The sequence below is a fragment of the Canis lupus genome, chromosome 15, assembly GCF_048164855.1.
Source record: "Canis lupus baileyi chromosome 15, mCanLup2.hap1, whole genome shotgun sequence".
Classification (NCBI taxonomy): domain Eukaryota; kingdom Metazoa; phylum Chordata; class Mammalia; order Carnivora; family Canidae; genus Canis; species Canis lupus.
In genome coordinates this window covers 47,633,897-47,649,898 of record NC_132852.1, presented here as the reverse complement: position 1 = coordinate 47,649,898, position 16,002 = coordinate 47,633,897, and the positions used below count along the sequence as shown (strand labels likewise).

Genomic DNA, 16,002 nt, shown 5'->3' with positions numbered 1-16,002 from the left:
AACTGAGAGAGGCCTTTTGGCAACAGCTAGTGAAAAACTAAGCCCCTCAGTCCAGGACCTCCCTCCCCAAGATCATCCTATAACCTCACTACTATCCAATGTTGTACTGGATGTTCTAGCCATTTCTATAAAGGAGGAAAAGAAATAAAATGCAGATGGTGGGGACACCTGGGTAGCACAGTGGTTGAGCATCTGCCTTTGGCTCAGGGCATGATCCTGAGGTTTGGGATTGAGTCCCATGTCGGGTTCCCTGTGGGGTGTCTGCTTCTCAACCTTTGCCTATGTCTCTGTCTCTCTCTGTGTGTCTCTCACGAGTAAATAAATAAAATCTTTAAAAAAATGCAGACAGTGGAAAGAAATGTTTGTATTCACAGATGACATGCTTGTCTGTACAGGAAATCTGAGGGAGATTACAAAAAGCGTCTATTAACACTTTACAGAACTATTTTTACAGTTTACAGAACTGTTAATATTAACACTTCATCTGTTATGGATGCAAAATCATATAAAGACGTTAATTGTATTTCTAAGTGCTAGGAACAAACGATCAGAAATTGAAAAAACCTTTTAATGCCATATACATTAAATGCTTCTAAATAAAATTGAGAAGACATTTGGAAGACTTTTACACTGAAAACTACCAAACATTGCTCAGAGAAATTAAAGATCAAAGTAATGGCAAGATAGACTGTGTTCATGGGTTGGAAGACTTAATGTTGTTAAGATACCAGTTGTTCCTAAGTTAGTATATTCAGTGCAATCAAAATCAAAGTCCTAGCTGGGGCGCCTGGGTGGCTCAATGGGTTAAGTGTCTGCCTTTGGCTCAAGTTGTGATCCCAGGACCCCCACAAAAACCCAGTCATCTATAAATTAGGGAGTGGATTCTAGCAGATACTGAATCTGCTGGTGCCATCATCTTGGACTTCACAACCTCTGGAACTGTGAGAAATAAATCTGTTGTTTATAAGCTCCCCAGTCTATGGTACTCTATTATGGCAACAGAACAAACTAAGATGTGCATCAGACCAATTCAATGGAGAACGGCTGTGGAACAATTAGGTAGCCATATGCGTAAAGAATAACCTCAACTTTACCTCACATAAAAATGGATCATAAACCTAATTATTAAATTAGAACCATAAAACTTGGGATGCCTGGGTGGCTCAGTGGTTGAGTGCCTGCCTTCGGCTCAGGGCGTGATCCCAGAGTCCTGGGAACGAATCCCACATCGGGCTCCCTGCAGGGAGCCTGCTTCTCCCTCTGCCTGTGTCTGCCTCTTTTTCTGTGTCTCTAATGAATAGATAAATTAAATATTAAAAAAATAACTATAAAACTTCTAGAAAAAAGCCAGAAAATCTCTGTGACCTTGGGTTTAACAAAGGTTTTAACTATAACTTAGGTATGAGCTATAAAAAGAAAAAAAAATCATTAAATTGGGCTTTATCAAACCGTAAGAAAACTCTGAAATGTGGAGAGAAGATGGCAGATTTGGGAAGGGATCTTGGGATCTGAAAATGACATGACGGTGAGTTCTCTTTGCTCAATATATCCCAGATTTGGTGCTGGGGAACCCAACAACCTGGAAATACCAATAATAGGTGGGATGGGGAAGCCCCAACAGAAGCCTGTTCTCTTTCACCCAAGGACCAGAAAAGGGGCAATTTAGCAAGACAGAAAACTCATAGTCAATAACTGCTTTACTATAGCCAAACACCATGGAACAAAATGGGGCCCCATCCCCATTAGCAAAGGTTAGGTGGGGAGACTGGCCTTTGATGATAGCCATGTTGTAAAGAGGCAATCCTCTTTCCTTCCTGGGGTGATGTCAGAGAAGCCCCGGAGGAGCTGGGATTAACCATCACATTCTTGCAGCCAGAAGGGTGAACTTTCATCTTCACTTGGCTGTAATAAGGTAAGGTCTTCCTTCTTTTGCTTCAGTAATGTTAGAGGAGGCTGGAAATGCAAGATTTAAATAGGACCCAGAGTCTCATAACAGGATACCTAAAATGTCCAGGGTACATTTGAAAATCACTCATCATAGCAAGAACCAAGATTATCTCAATGAGTAAGATAAGACAATTATCAGACTCCAAAGCAGAAATGCCACAGAGGGTGAAGGTATCTGACAGATTTTATTTATTTTTTTGTTTTTATTTTTTTTAAATTTTTATTTATTTATGATAGTCACAGAGAGAGAGAGAGAGAGGCAGAGACACAGGCAGAGGGAGAAGCAGGCTCCATGCACCGGGAGCCCGACATGGGATTCAATCCCGGGTCTCCAGGATCACGCCCTGGGCCAAAGGCAGGCACTAAACCACTGCGCCACCCAGGGATCCCCGGTATCTGACAGATTTTAAAGCAGGCATCATAAATATACTTTGAGAACAATTAGGAAAATGTTTGAAACAAAGAAAAACTACAAAGTCTTAGCAAAGACATACAAAACATAATGAACAAATGGAAATTTTTGAATGGAAAAACAAAATAAAGGAAATAATAAACTCATTAGATAGACTCAACAGTGGAATGGAGATGATAGAGGAAAGGATCGGTGAAATTAAAGATTAAACAATAGAAATTAACAGCAACAATGAAAAAAAATAGATTGGGGGAAAAATGGAGCCCCAGGGACCTGTGGGACAAATAATCTAACATTGCATTTCATCTGAGTCCCCAAGAGTGACAAGAAAGAAGTTGGAGCTGAAAAAGTATTTGAATAAATAACAGCTGGGAAAAAAAAAAAAAAAAATCCCCCAAATTGGCAAGACATAAACCTAAAGATTCAAGGAACTAAATTAATCCCAAATACGATATACCTCAATAAAGACTATGCCAAGACTCATCATAGTCAAAATTCTGAAAACCAAAGACAAAATATCTTGAAAAAATAATATATGTTACTGTGCGGTAGTGTCTAAGACGGCAGCTGTGGTGGTGGCTGAGGCAGTGACCGAGGAAACAGAAGATAGCAGATTTTTTTAAAGGACTGCTTGTCTACAGCAAAACCAATTTTAGTCGATTTCATGCTGACTCTGTGCAAAGCTTTGAACCGGTGCCCTTCAGTCTACCTGCCCACCCGGGAGTACCCATCTGAACAGATCATCGGGACAGCAAAGACAAATATCCTTTTAGGCCACCTACATTAGCAATGGGACAAAAAGAACGTGGCCAAGAAGAGAGACCAGGAGCACATGGACTTTGAGGGTGAGAGCTCTGCACTCCCCCACCGAAGGTCGCACCGACAGACAGCCCACACGTGCACAAGGACACTTAAGACTCTTACTGCTCCACTGGCACCTCCTGTCTTGTCTGCTCCTCGCCTGCCCACCTTGTGTAAGCGCCCTCCACACTGTACCCACCAGCTCACCCACACAACCATCCATACCACTTCCAACCTCATAGGAGCCACGTATTTATTTCCCTTGAGTTTTTATTTATGCTGTAAAAATGTACCAAGCGATGGTTAAAGGGGATGTCAGACCCAGTCGTGTGATGTTGGTAGATACTTTTTAAAAAACATTGTTATTCACAAACCCCCCCCATCCAGAACCCCTTTACCCCTCCCCCCATACCCCAGTTCTCCTCCAGAAAAAGCAGAGCGTGTCTGCAGGGGTCTAGAGCCCGGGCCTTGATGTGGCCCAGCAGCATGGATGGGAGCCCCTCTCCCTGCTCCTACTCTCCAGTCCGGGCCTTAAAGCCTCCTGGCTTTGCTCTGAATGTGAGCCAGGGGGAGAAGTCGGCATTTCTCGATCTTTCTCTTAAGTCATTTTATCATGGACTAGTGTCTACCCCAATAAAAGGATCTTTCCGAAAAAAAAAAAAAAAAAAAAAGGAAAGAAAGAAAAGAATATGTGGAAAACAATCCAAATTACAGCAGAATTATTACCAGAAACAAGGAGGCCAGAAGAAAGTGGCATGGCATTTTCAAGTGTGAAAACAGAACTGTAACTCAGAATTCTCTAGTGAAAATTTTCTTCTGGAATAAAGTAGAAACCAAGACATTCTCCAATGAAGGAAAGCGAAGATTTGTCACCAGCAGATCTACCCATAAAAAAAAAAGAAAAAAAAAAGAAAAAGCTAAAGGAGTTTTTTTCAGTTGGAAAGGAAATAACAGCGGGAATTTTGAAACATCAGGAAGGGATCTAGAACAATAGAGACAAAATGGAATTTTTTCTCTTGTTGAGTTTTCTAAACTATATTTGATGGTTCAGGCAAAAATTATAACATTGTCTGATATGGATCTCAAAGCATGCAGGGGGAATCTTTAGGACAACTGACTTTTTTTTTTTTTTTTATGATAGTCACACACAGAGAGAGAGAGGCAGAGACACAGGCAGAGGGAGAAGCAGGCTCCATGCACCGGGAGCCCGACGTGGGATTTGATCCTGGGTCTCCAAGATCGCGCCCCGGGCCAAAGGCAGGCGCCAAACCGCTGCGCCACCCAGGGATCCCGACAACTGACTTTTAAATGACCGAGGGTAAAGGAACCTAAAGGATTGGAAATTTATTTTTATTTATTTATTTATTTTTTTTTTACATTTCGTGGGAACTGGTAAAATGTCAAAATCAGAGTGCTGTGAAAAGTTATGTGTATGTAATATAAAACCTAGAGAGCAATCACTAAATATTTATTGAAAGAGATAACTTCAAAAGCACTACTGATAGAACAAAATGGAATTCTAATGAAGGGTACAAGGAAGGCAGAAAAGGAAAACAGACAAATGAAGAACAGAGGAAAGAAACAAAACAAAATGAAACAAAAACTCCACAGAAGTCCGAGTATGTCAATAATTACATTAAATGTAAAAATATGCCGATTAAAAGAGAGGGGCAGAGTGAATAAAAATACATAGTTCCCATAAGAAAACTCAGTTCAAAAGTAATGGTATAGGTAGGTTGAAAGTGAAAAGGTGGAAAAAGATATGCAACAGACACTAATAATAAGAAGGCAGTAGTATTAATGTCAGGTAGATTCCAGAGCAAAGAAAATTACAGGGACAGAAGAGGAGCATTTCATAATGATAAAAAGGGTCAGGCTATCCAGACATAGCAATCCTAAGTTTGTTTGCACAAAACAACAGAGCTGCAACATATGTAAAGCAAAAATAGAACTGAGAGGAAAAATAGACTAACCGATGATTATATTGGAGACATCCACACCCCTCTTCCACCAATTGATTAAACTACCCAGAAAATCAGCAAGGTACCATCAATCAACAGGATCCAACACACATAATACAATAACAGCAGAATAGGCATTCAAGTTCTCATGGACAGTTTACCAGGACAGACTATTTACCACAATAGGGCCATAAAATAAGCTTCAACATATTGAAAGTAATTGAAATTTTACTGTGTATGTTCTCACCACAGTGGAATCAAACTGGAAATCAGTAACAGAAAGATAACAGGAAAACCTTGGAACAATTGGAAACTAAATGACAATTTGCTAACTAATCTGTGGGTTAAAGAAGACGATGTCTCAAAGCATAATAAAAACAATTTATTGGACTGAATGAAAACGAAAGCAAAACATACCAAAATATGTGGGCTATAGCAAATGTAGTGTTATCAGGAGATTTTATAGTGTCAAATTCTTATATTAGAAAAGAGGGAAAGTCTCAGGAAAATAATCTAGCCTTTCAGTTTAAGATCCTATAAAAAGAAGAACAAGATAAATCTAGAGGTTGCAGAAGGAAGATGAGAAGAAATCCGTGAAACTAAAAAGATGAAAACAATAGAAAAAATAAAAGATGGTTCTTTAAAAAAAATCAGTATTGGCAAACCTTTGATAAAGAAAAAAGATGATGCAAATTATCAGTCAGGAATGAAATGAGCTATCACCTCATGGACATCAAAAGTATAATAAGGAAATACAACTATACATATATAAATTTGACAAATGGGGGATCCCTGGGTGGCGCAGCGGTTTGGCGCCTGCCTTTGGCCCAGGGCGCGATCCTGGAGACCCGGGATCAAATCCCACGTCGGGCTCCCGGTGCATGGAGCCTGCTTCTCCCTCTGCCTGTGTCTCTGCCTCATTCTCTCTCTCTCTCTGTGACTATCACAAATAAATAAAAATTAAAAAAAAATAATAAATTTGACAAATGGACTAATTTCTAGAAGTCATCCAATATGAAAGATAATTTGTATAGTTCTGTAAATATTAAAGAAATTGAATTTTTAATATTAAAATGTCCAAATAAGCATCAAATGTTTTCAGTGGAGAATTCCACCAAATATAACAGAGCAAATTCTAAACATCTGACAGAAAAAGGAAAAGGAGGGATTTCCCAACTGATTTTATGAGGCCAGGATTCTACTGATACCCGAACCATACAAAGTCCATCCAAAAAAGGAAAATGGCAAAATAATATAGCTCATGAATTCAGATGCAGAAGTCCTCAGTGAAACATTAGTAAGTGGAATTCAGTGATAGAAAAAGAGTGATGAGATTTGAGGAAGATAACAGAGTAGAAAGCACCAGAAATCTGTCTTCTGCTTAGACAATTGTCTTGGCAGAATCTGATTGATTTAATTATGTTGGAACTCTGTGTAGTTTATTCAAAGACTTGCAACTTCCTGAAGAAGACTTGAATGGGAAAATGCAGTTAGTTTTGGTCAGTTTCAGCAGTGGTTACCTATCCCCCATCTTCAACTCAATGACAGTCAGTTATGCATTTGTTCCAGGAGCAGCTAAAAAGCTAGTTGAGCCAAGGTGAGGAATAAAGACCCTGTTCTCCAAAGATCAGGACTCTGTTTTCTGCTTGCTGCTTCTGAAAGTACAGACACAGGAGCAGCCTCCATTGGTGCACCTCTCCCATTGTTTCAAGCCCTTTGCCCTACAGCTGAAGTGGCTTCCAGGAGATTTAAGGAGCTGGCACTCCCTTCCCCCTTTATCTCTTTTCCTCATTTTGAGATTCAGACATTTAAGGACTAGGTCATTCAAAAGTGACCACACATACAAGGGAATTTAGAAAGTCATTGTGCGTGCCTAGGGAGCAGCTCAGCCTCAGAAAGACCTGGGAAGACATGAAGTTTACACCTCAGGCTGAGGTCTGGTACAGAGACACTTTATAACAATAAAACAAAGGCAAATACCCCCCCCCCCCCAAAAAAAAAAAAACAAAAGATAATCTTAGGGAAAGGGGACAATCTGATTTCCAGGCTTAATACATTATTAGATTCAAACATCCAAGTTTTTAGGAAAAAAAATCACAAGACACAAGGAAACAGGAAAGCATGACATACTTTCTTTGAAAGTATTCAAAGAAAAAGACAACAGAAAATGTCCAGTGACAAAGGCCAGATGGCAAATTTTCTAGAAAATGACTTTGTAAAAACTGCCTTAAAGATGTTCAAAAAGCTAAAGGACACAGAGGAAGTCAAGAAAATGATGTATGGGCAAAGTGGAAATATCAACACATCACAAAGAAATTCTGGAGCTGAGAAGTAGAAGAACTTAAGTGAAAAATTTGCTAGAGAGATTCAAAGGCAGATTTGAGCATACAGAAGAATCAGTGAACTAGAAAAGATAATTGGAATGATCAAGTGTGAGGAAAGGAAAGAATAAAGATTGAAGAAAAACAAACAAAGCCAAGGAACCCGTGGGACACCTTCTAGAGGATTAATGTTCATTATAGAAGTTCCAGAAGAAGGGAGGCAAAGAAATTATTTGAAGAAATAATGCCTGAAAACCTCCCAAATTTGAAGAAAGACTTGAATATAAACATCCAAGAACCCTAACAAACTCAAAATAAGATGAATTCAAGGAGATCCACATGGAGGCACATAAATTGTTGAAAACAAAAACACAGAGAATATTGAAAGCAGCAAGAGAGAAGTGACTCATTACCTGAAAAGGATGTTCAATAAGACTCATCAGATTCTTCACCTGAAACTTTGGAGGCCAGAAGTCAGTAGGCTAGCATATTCAAAGTGGTGAAAGAAAAAAAAAAATCTGTTAGCCAAGAATGCTATGTTCACCAAAATTGTCCTTCAGAAGTGGAGAAATTAAACCCAAAGCAAGGAGAAAAAAATAGTAAAGATCAGAGATGAACAAAATATAGAATAGAAAACAAGTTTTTGAATTTTTTTCTTGAAAAGACCACCACAACCAAAAGACTAAGGAGGATTCTAGGAAGTTGGTAGAATCAAAAGCATCAGGAATCCGTTTCCTTGTGTGGACAACATACAGTGCAGAATCATGTGATGTAACTATTTTGGAACTGTGGAGTCTGTTGAAAGCTTGCAACTTTCAGGGGAAGGCTTGGCCAGTCAGTTTTACTCGATTTCAATTCTAGGATGGTAGTAGCTATAGATTGCCAACCCCCAGCCACTTGACAGGCAGCCACGTTCCTGGTCCAGCTTGCACACACCTTGTGGGAGACACGCAGGCAAGGAGGATTCTGTCCTCCGAATATCAGGGATCTTTCCTCTGATCCCTGATTGCTGCTTCTGACCATAGAGGTGCAGAGAGGCAGGGAGCCATCATTATTGCACCTCCCCATTGGGCTCAAGTGTCTTATAGGCTATATTAAAGGGCCAGTGCCCTTTCCTCCTTTTCATCCCTTCATTTTTTGCTGTGTGTGTGTGTGTGTGTGTGTGTGTGTGTGTGTGGAGTGGGGAACTGGGCATTAAAGACTGAGGTATTCAGAAACTCCTGCAGATATAGGGAAAATTTGAAAGTGATTGTGCGTGCCCAGGGAAGAGAAATAAGAAGATGTCAAATCTATACTTGGGCTGATCCTGGGCACAGATTGGGTATAACAATCAAAAAGAAACAAAAACAACAAAACCTAGAAAACCTTGGGGAAGGGGAAGAATCTGACTTTCAGAGTTATCACATTATTAGATTCAAATGTCCAGTGTTCAACAAAATGTCACAAGGCTAAGAGACAGGAAAGTATGGCTCATCCAAAGGAAAAAAATATACAACAGAATCTGTTCCTGTAAAGACTAATTGGATGATATATTAGGCAAAGACTTTAATGGTCTTAAAGATGCTAAAAGGACTAGAGGAAGATGTGGAGAAAGTCAAGGAAACAATGTGAGAACAAAGTGCAGGTATCCATTAAGAGATGGAAAATCTAAAAAGAACCTAAGATGAAATTCTGAAGCTGAAAAGTACAATAACTGAAGTAAAAAAATCACGAGGAGTCAAAGGCAGATTTGAGTTGGCAAAAGGTAAATCAGTACTTTAAGATAAGACGATGGAAATTATTGAGGTTCAGGATCAGAAAAAGATGGAAAATAGCAAATAACAGCCTGTGTCTATGGGAAACCATCCAAAGCACCAACATATGCACTGTGGGAGTCTCAAAGAAGAAAGAAAGGGGCAGAGAGAATATTTGATGAAATGGTGTCTGAAAGCTTCCCAGATTTGAAGAAAGACAGGACTATAAACAGCCAAGAAGCTCAACAAATTCCAAGTAAGATGAACTCAAAAAGACTCACTCCAAGACACATTATAATCAAACTTTCAAAAGCCAAAGAAAAAGCAGCAAGAGAAAAGACAATTGTCACAAACAAGTGATCCTCAGAGATCAGCTGCAGGGTTTTTTTTTTTTTGTTTTTGTTTTTTTAAATCAGAAACTTTGGAAGCTAGAAGACAATGGGCAGGTATATTTTAAGTGCTCAAAGGAAAAAAAAAAACCTCTCAACCAAGAATCCTATATTCAGCAAAATGGTCCTTTAAAAGTGAGGGAGAAGTCCAGACATTAGTAGATCAAACAAAAGTTGAGGGAGTTTGTGACCACTAGACCTGCCCTGCAAGAAATGCTTGAGAGAGTCCTGCAAAATGAGAGAACACTACACATTTAACCTGAAGTCATGAAGAAACATAAAGATCCCAGTAAAAATAAATACACGGACAATTATAAAAGCTGGGATTATTGTAATAGCTTGTAACTGTAGTTTTTCTTTTCTATGGGATTTATGGTACCAATGCATTTAAATGAAAAAAAAAACACAACAAACCCTGATTACTAATGTAATTATTACTGTAACTTTGATTTGTAACTCCAAATCATATTTTCTATATAATTTAAGAGACTAATGCATTTAAAATAGTAATTTATGTTTTGGAGTATACAATGTATAAAGATGTGATTTTGTGACATTAACAACCAAAAGGGTTGGAGGACATTGTAAAGGAACGGCTGTTTTGTATATTATTGAAATTAAGCTGCTATAAATTCAGTTTAGAATGTTACAACTTTAGGATATTAAGTGTTAATTGCCATGGCAGCCACAAGAAAATAGCTATAGAATATACTCAAAAGGAAAGTAATAAGGAACTTAAACATTTTGCTACCAAAAAAAAAAAAAAAAAAATCAACTGAACACAAAAGATGATAGGATACAGGAACTGAGGGACAAAAAAGCAATAGGACATAAAGAAAACAAATAACACAATGACATAAGTAAGTCCCTTCATATCAGTAATTACTTTAAATGTAAATGGATTCAACTTTCCAATTAAAAAGCAGAGATTGGCAGAATGGATGAAAGCACATAATCAAACTATATGTCTGTTTACAAGAGACTTACTTGAGATCTAAAGATACAGACCACTTGAAAATGAATATAGATATTCCATGCAAATAAGTAACCAAAAGAGAGCACTATTCTAATTGCAGAAAAAATAGACTTTAAATCAACAAAGCTTACAAGAGAAAAGAAAGACATTACATGTTAACAAACATTTTAACAGCAAGAAGATATAGTGATTATAAACATTTATGCACTAATGACAGACCATCAAAATATATGAAGCAAAAAGTGACAGAATTGAAGGGAGAAATAGTTTTACAATAACAGTGGGAGACTTCAGTACCCTACTTAAAATAATAGAACAATGAGACAGAAGACAAAGGAAAAAAGACTTAATCAATACAATAATCCAACTAGTTCTAATAGACACATACAGAGCACTCCATGTAACTACACAGCATACACCTGCTTCTAAGTGGACATGGGAAATTTTCCAGGATAGACCATATGGATGGCCATAAATTAACTCAAAAGATTTTAAGAGTTAGTTGTAATCCAAAGTGTCTTCTCCGACCACAATGGGTAAAGTTAGAAGCCAATAACAAACTAAAAAACACAAAATTGTGGACACTAAAAAACACTTTTAAACAACAGATGAAGATGAAATCACAAGGGAAATTTGAAAATACTTAGACAAATTAGAACAAAAACATGACATACAAAACTCATGGGGTGCATTGAAAGTGGTGCTAAGAGGGAAATTTATAGCTAAAAAGTCTACATTAGAAACAAGAAAGATCTCAAAACAACAAGGATTTTCAATGTGAGGAACTAGAAAAAGAATATGCTAAAGCCACAGCTAGCAAAAGGAAAGAAATAATAAAGATTAGAGCAGAGGTCAATGAAATAGAGAATAGGAAAATGGCAGAGAAAATGAAACCAAAAGTTGGTTCTTTGAAATGATCAACCAAATAGACAAACTTTTAGTTAGGTGGATTAAGAGAAAAGGAAGTCTCAAGTTACTAAAATTAGAAACGAAGTGAGGACATTAATAGTGATTCTACAGAAATAGAAGAAGATTTAAGAGAGCACATGGACAATTGTATGCTGAAAAATTGGATAATCTAGATGAAATGGACAAATTTCTAGAAGCACAAAATCTGCCAAGACTAAATCATAAAGAAATAATCTAAAAAGACCTGTTATTAGTAAGGAGATTGAATCAGTAATAAAAAAATCTAGGGATCCCTGGGTGGCGCGGCAGTTTGGTGCCTGCCTTTGGCCCGGAGCGCGATCCTGGAGACTCGGGGTCGAGTCCCACGTCGGGCTCCCTGCATGGAGCCTGCTTCTCCCTCTGCCTGTGCCTCTGCCTCTCTGTCTCTCTCTGTGTGACTATCATGAATAAATAAATTTTAAAAAATCTTAAAAAAAAAAAAAATCTCCCAGCAAAAAAAAAAAGTGCTAGTCCTGATGGTTTCACTGGTGAATTCTATCAAAAAATTTAGAAGAATAACTTTTTAAAAAGTTTTTAAAAGATTTTATTTATATATTCATGAGAGACACACAGAGAGAGGCAGAGACACAGGCAGAGGGAGAAACAGGTTTCCTCCTGGGAGCCTGATGCAGGACTGGATCCTAGGACCCCAGGTCATGACCTGAGCTGAGGCAGACATTCAACCACTGAGCCATCCAGGCACCCCAAGAAGAATAACTTTTGAAACATTTCCAAAAAATTGAAGAGAACACTTTGTAACTCATTCTATGAGACTGGCATTACTCTAATGGCCAAACCCTGACAAAAACTACAGAAAATTACAATGTTCCTTTTGAACATTGATGCAGAAATCCTCAACACAATTCTAGTAAACAATTCAGCATTTTAAAAGGATTTTATAATCATGACCAAGAGAGATTAATTCTTGGTATGCACAGTGGTTCAAATTATGCAAATCAATCAATATGGTGCAATACATCAATAAAATGAAGGGAAAAACACATGATCATCTCATTTGATGCAGGGAAGGCATGTGTCAAATTCAACATTCTTGTATGAAAGAAAAACATTCTTGTATGATAAACGCAACAAACTAGAAATAATAGGAAACTACTTCCATGTAATAAAAGCTGTACATGAAAAACATAGCAAACTTAACACTCAATGGTGAAAGACTGAGGCAAGGATGCCCACTGATCTATCTAGAAGAGTTAGGCAAGAAAAATAAAGGCATCCAAAGTGGAAAGAAAAAAGTAAAATCTCTGCAGATGATACGATCTTAGATGAAGATCCTAAAGATGCTGCAAAACTATTTAATAAGTGAATTCAGCAAAGGAACAAGATAACAAAATTAATACAGAAACCAGTTGCAATTCCATCCACTAACAATGAGCAAACTGAAAAGGAAATTATGAAAACAGTTCTTGGGGTGCCTGGGTTGCTCAGTTAGTTAGTTAAGCATCTGACTCAGGCCATGATCTCAGGGTTATGAGATACAGCCTGTGTCAGGCTCTGCACTGAGCATGGAGCCTGTTTGGGATTCTCTCTCCCTCTCCCTCTGCCCTTCCCCACCACTCCTGTACTCGCTGAATAAATGAATCAATAAATACAAAAACATTTCTATTTATAATAGCATAAAAAGAATGAAGTATTTAAGAATTAACCAAGAAGATGAAAGACATACAATGAAAACTTCAGAATATTGCTGAAAGAAATAAAAGAAATATAAATAAATGGAAATACATCCCATGTTCGTGGACTGGAAGACAATATCATTAAGATGTATTACCCAAGTGAACTACATATTCAGTGCAATCCTGTCAAAATCCTAGTGATTTTTTTCCCTCAATCCATTCTAAAATTTATACAGAATCTCAGGAACAGTGAATAACTAAAACAATCTTGAAAAAAAGATCAAATCTGGAGGACTTACAGTTCCTGATTTCAAAACTTACTACAAAGCTACTGTAGTCAAAATGGTGTGGTGTTGGTATCTGATAGCCATTTAGACAGATGGAATAGATTAGCTCAGAAATAAACCTGTACATCCCTGATGATAACTGATGATGAATGTCTTTTCACGTGTCTGTTAGCCATCTGTCTATTTCCTTTGAAGAAATGTCTGTTCATATCTTCTGGCTACTTTTAAAATTGGATAATTTGGGGGGGTGTTGAGTTGTGTAAGTTCTTTATATATTGTGGATACTAACCCTTTATTGAAATAAGTCAGTCAGAGAAAGACAAATACCATATGATTCCACTCATATGTGGAATTTAAGGAACAAAGGAGAGAGAGAGAAATCAAGAAATTGACTTTGATATACAGAACAAACTGATGGTTGTCAGAGGGGAAGGGAGTGGGGATGTGTTACATGTGCACTTGAAAGAATGCTTTTTCTATAGATGTTGAGTATAATATTCTATATATGTATGTTAGATCAAGTTCTTTTTTTCATGTATTCTTTATGCTTATAGGTTTGTGTGTGTGTGTGTGTGTGTGTGTGTGTGTGTGCTTCTCAAGCATTGGATGATGGCAAAGAAAAATTACAGTTGCAGATGGAATTAAGGTTAGTAATTGGCTGCATTTAATATGAAGTAATTATCTGGATTAGGGGAAGGGGCAATGTCATTACCAGGGTCTGTGAAGGTAGACAGAGGCAGAAGAAAAGATGAGATGAAGGCTGCTGGATTTAAAGAATGAGGAAGGGGCTATGAGATAGGATCAACAGGCCACCTCTAGAAATTGGGAAAGGTAAGGGAACAGTTCTCCCCAGGGGGCTAAGGCAAGGAGAATAGCCTTGCCAACACCTTCTAACCTACAGAACTGGAAGATGGTGAATTTGGGCTGTTTTGCCATGTGACATGACGTATTCATAGGCGATGGGGATTAGGATGTGGGCATCTTTGGGAGACCATTACTTTTCCTACAACTCTTGCTTCAGAGTTGTTTTTATTTTTTATTTATTTTTTTAAAGATTTATTTATTTATTTATTTATTAAACAGAGAGAGAGAGTGAGAGAGAGGCAGAGACACAGGCAGAGGGAGAAGCAGGCTCCATGCAGGAGCCTGACATGGGACTCGATCCCGGGTCTCCAGGATCACGCCCTGGACTGCAGGCAGCGCCAAACCACTGTGCCATCGGGGCTGCCCTTCAAAGTTGTTTTTAATGTAACACAATATATTATTGTTTTTAAAGCCAATGTTTGTTTAAATTACTATTTCCTGTGCTCTTGATTACTTCATGCAGCCCTGATCTTCCATCTGCCAATTTCCTCTGCCTAAAGTACATCCTCTTGATTTTATGCATTTCACTCTTATGTAACCAGGTGTGGATTTCTTTTTATTTGTCCCTCTTTTTTAAAAAAAATATTTTATTTATTTATTCATAGAGGCACACACAGAGAGAGAAGCAGAGACACAGGCAGAGGGAGAAGCAGGCTCCATGCAGGGAGCCCGACTTGGGACTTGATCCAGGGTCTTCAGGATCATCCCCTGGATTGAAGGTGGCGCTAAACCGCCGAGCCAACAGGACTGCCCTTATTTGTCCCTCTTGAGATTTGTTTAGCCCTTTGAATCTGTAAGGTTGCATCTTTCATCAGTTCTGGAAAATTCTTAGTTACTATCTTTTCAGATATTGCTTCTCTGTTTTCCCTCTTTTACCATCTGGGTCCTTAATTATATATATGTTAGACCTTCTGATTTTATCTTCTGTGTTTCTTAACCCTTCTTCATATTTTCCTTCTCTTTGACTTTTTGCTCCATTACTGATAATTTTTTCAGTTCTATTTTCCATTTCACTAATATCAGTATGTCTAATTTGCTATTAAATCCATCCATTACATTGTAATTTCAATTCTATTTTATTTAAATTTTGATTGTTTTTCAAAGCGCATCCTCTTTTGTGTATATTTCAAGATTATCTTTTACCTGTTTTAAAGTATTAAACATAGTTATGGTAAAGTCTGTGTCTAATAATTCCATTAATAGAGATTCTTAAAAGTCTGTTCCAGTTTTTTTCTGATTCATGGTGTCTTGTTTCTGTTTGTGTTATTTTTTGACTCAAAATTTATTTGGATTTTTTCTTTGGAATTTTATTTCATAAATTTTCTATGTCCAGAATGAATGTGGATCCTTCCAAAGGAAATTTGTGTTTGTTTCTTCCAGGCTCTGGAAGCACTCCCAACCCAGAATCACTCCAAAGTTGCTTCTCAATTTTCAGATTACCCAGGTGGTGTGAATTCAGGCTGCACAGCCATGTAAGGGCCACTTGTGGTTTCCATATTCTCAGAAGTAATCCTTTCCTAAACCAAATTGGAGACACTCAACTCTCCTCTGGGGTGGAGGCCAATTATTTCTATTTCACTGTTAAAACTGTAGGTATGACCCTTTGGAGTCCCAGCCTTAGGGATGGAGGCTGCTCTTTTACAGTCCCTGCCTTGCATGGGTCCTGAGAGTTGTCTTCTGTTCCTCAGACACCTGAAGCCGTGAAATTCCAAATGCAGATTCTCTGGTC

General features: G+C 38.0%; 1 protein-coding gene and 1 pseudogene across 7 annotated transcripts in view; both read left to right on the top strand.

The window, feature by feature from the left end:
• Positions 1-16,002, top strand: part of URGCP (upregulator of cell proliferation) — a 50,567-nt gene that overhangs the window by 3,382 nt on the left and 31,183 nt on the right. The window contains exon 1 of one of the 7 annotated variants that reach the window (XM_072777133.1): positions 4,341-4,478. The exons of the other annotated variants lie outside the window; for them this stretch is intronic. The gene's annotated coding sequence lies outside the window, so the exon portion shown is untranslated. Of the gene's footprint in view, positions 1-4,340; positions 4,479-16,002 lie in introns of those variants that run through there. 7 annotated transcript variants of the gene reach the window in all.
• On the top strand, positions 1,520-4,299 carry LOC140604516 (DET1- and DDB1-associated protein 1-like; annotated as a pseudogene).